This window comes from Gobio gobio, assembly GCF_949357685.1.
Source record: "Gobio gobio genome assembly, chromosome: 25".
In the NCBI taxonomy this organism is placed as follows: Eukaryota; Metazoa; Chordata; class Actinopteri; order Cypriniformes; family Gobionidae; genus Gobio; species Gobio gobio.
This window is the reverse complement of record NC_137121.1, coordinates 33,112,820-33,116,996: the sequence shown is the minus strand read 5'-3', so window position 1 is coordinate 33,116,996 and position 4,177 is coordinate 33,112,820.

The window sequence follows — 4,177 nt, the reverse complement described above, 5'->3', positions numbered from 1 at the left end:
ACGTACCTGAGAGAAAACGGATTTCACGTTAAGTGATATCATTTTTAACAGTAAGAAAAAAAGTGCTTTAAAGCTTGTTGTTTTGCAGAACATCACAGTTATATATGAAATGACAAGAGCAAGGCCTGTAGTTAGGGGGTACTTGTTATCTAAGGAAAATATAATCATATTTTCAGAATGACATAACTTTTTTTTAAACCTAGTCTGTGGGGTAAAACACCCCCCTATCACTTCCCACTATCATAATTACTGTAGTTACCATGTTCTAAACATCACATTCTTTGTTTTTCCATCAAATATAATCTATCTAGGTGGTTGAATAAAAATATTTAAAAACCTCACATTAGCATCAGCTAGCTAGTTAGCCAGCCAGTTAGCATCAGCTAACAATATTTTTCAAAAAGGTCGATTTTCAAAATGGTTCATTAAAGGTCCCATGGCATGAAATTGTCATTTTATGAGGTTTTTCAACATTAATATGAGTTCCCCTAGCCTGAATATTGTCCCCAAGTGGCTAGACATTTTGATCGGTGTAAACCGAGTTCTGGCTGTCTTTCTCTGCCTTTGAGAAAATGACAGGCCAGACGAGCTGATCTTGAATTCTCCTGTTATGATGTCATAACAGGAACGGTTACCTCCCTTTCCTCCGCCCAGAGAATTTGGTACGCCCATGCAAGCGCCATATTTGTCCTCGAGAGATCATGGCTTGTGAATGAGTGACTGCTGGCAGTTTCTCAGTGTTTGGATGTAGAAATGAAAACAGAAGTCTTTTTTCAGTTCCTTCTGATCTGTGATCAGTGATTTCTGATGTGTAGCTAATTATTCTCTCTCTCCCGACAGAACAGTGTTTTTGAGTTTTCTATCTTGTGAGTCAGTGTTTTTGTACGTCCTCGTCGCGTCTATCTGTTCTAAAATGTGCATACAGTCGTGAGTTTCTGCTCAACATCGGCAGACTCACATCTCTTTAGAGATAAACCTCACGCACGCCGAAGCTCGGGCTGCACTGACCGGTTGGCCTTCAACATCCCCGACCCCCAGTACTGCATCTGGCCCACAGCGGAGGCGCCAAACGCGGCACGAGATTAAGCAGAAGGGGGGGTAAGCGTGAGGGTATCCGGGCTAGCCAGCTTTCCCCACAATAAACTGGATTACATTCGATTACTGCTGTTGTGTCTTTGCTTGCGCTGTGTACTCAATGCGCGTCACTGACGCTTTTCATATGATTGGAACATATCTAAAAAATAATGCTTTAATCAACACTTACTCATAACTCGTTCATCTTGACAGCTGTAGTGGTACATTACATGTGTTACAAAGTTGGTAGAATAATGATGAAGACGGACTCGGTGTGACTGGGACTCGTGTTTATTCACAACTCTCAGATACAAACACAATAAACTCGCGCTCACAGCGCTCCCTCAACTCAGTAGAACATCACTTTGTTAGCAATCGCTCCGTCTCTGGTCCGTGATGTCCGATTCACGAACGAATCGTTCTTTTGAACCGGTTCTTTTTAGTGAACCGGACGAACCAGTTCACCAAATCGGACTGAATCGTTCTAAACGGTTCACGTCTCGAGTCAGCGCTGATCCATCATTTACTAAAGTTACTAACTTTCTGACATGAGTGACAGTCCCTCCGACTAGAAATAGACTAATAACCTGAAGTATATGCTGTAACTACAACAGTTCACTGAACTGAGACATGCTGAGAGAACTGATGAGAAGTGAACTCAGGTCCATCCGTCTCTCTGCCAGCAGCTTGTGCGCCGTAGACCTCGTTAAACCACGCCCCCTCCGCTACAAGATCTGATACTCATTTCAAATGCAAAGATGTCAGCCAATCACAATAGTGGCCGTTTTTACTGAAGTCTCACAGCAGACACGCCTCTTGAAACAGGGCATTCAGCCAGAGGGCAAACATCAGTATAGAAAAAATGCCTTTTATTTCTAAATTATGACATTTTATGATGTAAAAATACTTATTGTGTAATATATTGCATACTTATTGATTATAATTATTTTATATTATTGCCTTTACTAAAGTGATCATTTTCGAATTCGGCATTCAATAAAATTATTATTAATAATAAAAATGAATCATGAATCTGTTAGTCTTGACCAGACTGGCAAGGCTACGATTTGACTTTATATTATATAAGTAAACCTCAGAATACACTATAAAATAAAATAAAAAATCCATGCCATGGGACCTTTAATAATATTCATATTTATCTACAGTTATTTTGATTTGTCTTTTTAATGTTTAGCTAAAACATGCTTGTACTCTGATTTTGCTGTAAACTTATAAAGCAAATTGCTTTGTCAGAGGGGCATTTTACCCCACTTGTGGTACAAATTAAATTTTTGTTAAAAATCTAATAACATAAAAACTCTGGACATTTTTCATACTTAGTAATTTATGTCATTATCACTGAAAACTAGGATAACTATTCTAGACACATTTAACTTTTGTTTCACATAAAAAGTGTTAAAACATAGTCTTTGTGGTGTTTTCCCCCACTTTATCCTACATAAACACCACTGATGTGCCTAATGTATGTCACTGTAATCATATTTACCTTCATTACAACCGTCATCCATCAAAACGTTTTAGCGACACTTGTTTTCTTTATCCAACTGAAATGTGTAGTTTGCGTATGCTGTGTTCATGAAGCGGTTGGGTGTGTTGAGCCGTTGTTCAGTCTGTATTTCACACAACGCGATTAGAAACACCTTGGGCAGCTCCGAATCCAAAACAATCACAGAATACGTACGAGCAACCTGTTTTAATAATTTCTTTTAACTCATTTAATTTATCTTTTATTATTTAACGTATTAATAATAAAATTAATGAATTATATTAATATATTTAAATTAATTTTAAGTTACCTCATGCCGCGGCCCACAGGTTGGGAACCACTGATCTAAATTACGGCACATGCTCTCAATGCAAAATGCGGAACAGTTAGTTCATGTGTTCATGACCTCAAGGCTAGATTATTGTAATGCTCTACTGGGTGGTTGCCCTGCTCGCTTAATAAACAAACTCCAACTGGTCCAAACGCAGCAGCTCAAGTACATACTAGAACCAGAAAGTAGGCCTATGATCAAATTAGACTTAACTCTACTACCCACATGTGTATATACCATCTCATATCAGGGATTTTCAAACTTGTATATGCCACGGGCCCCCAAAGATGAACATCCTCGTGTAAGGACCCCTGTCTTTTATAAATACCCAATTAATACTAAAAATGTATATTATGTATCTAACATTAGTTTCTATGAAGTTACTTTTATCATATATCTTTGCTCACTTTAATAATGTACCGTTAAAAGTATCATTTATTTATTTAAATCCTATTTTTATATATATTTATTTATATATAATTATATAGGCCTATATTTTTTTATCAAATTTGTATTCATTTATTTTAATCTAATATATTTTATTTTTTAAATTTTATGTTAATTCAACTTTATTTTAATCTAAATTATTTATGTACTTAATTATATATATATATATATATATATATATATATATATATATATATATATATATATATATATATATATATATATATGTATATATATATATATATATATATATATATATATATATATATATATATATATATATATATATATATATATTACCAGTCAAGAATTTATTTATTTATTTATATTAATCTAATTCGTTTATTTACTTCATTTTTTTTAATTTACTCTACACTTTGAAGCAAATTTATAAATAATAAATTAAGCAAAAGTATTTATTTGCTTCATTTTATTTTATTATTTATATTTGTACATGTTTTATATGTTAACTTAACATTTAATAATTTGTTTATGTATTTTAATCTTATTTATTTTTCATGGTTTTTCTCTAGACTTTTTCCCGGACCCCCTGTCACTCCTTTGCGGCCCGTTTGGAAACCCCTAGCCTAGCATATCATGGATCAGGATTACTGGGGTGGTTTCAAGCATCCGTGTGTCCGTGTGTTTGTTTAGGGCAGAGATGTAACACTATGGTATTCAAATGGTTTCTTAGAATTATCACGGTAATCAGTCAGTGCCATAGTATACAGTATCAAAGTGTAATGAAACTACTAGCATTAGCAACAGCACATTCACTTCCATACCGCAGCGTGGCGCTGTTGAGCTTCACTTCCCTC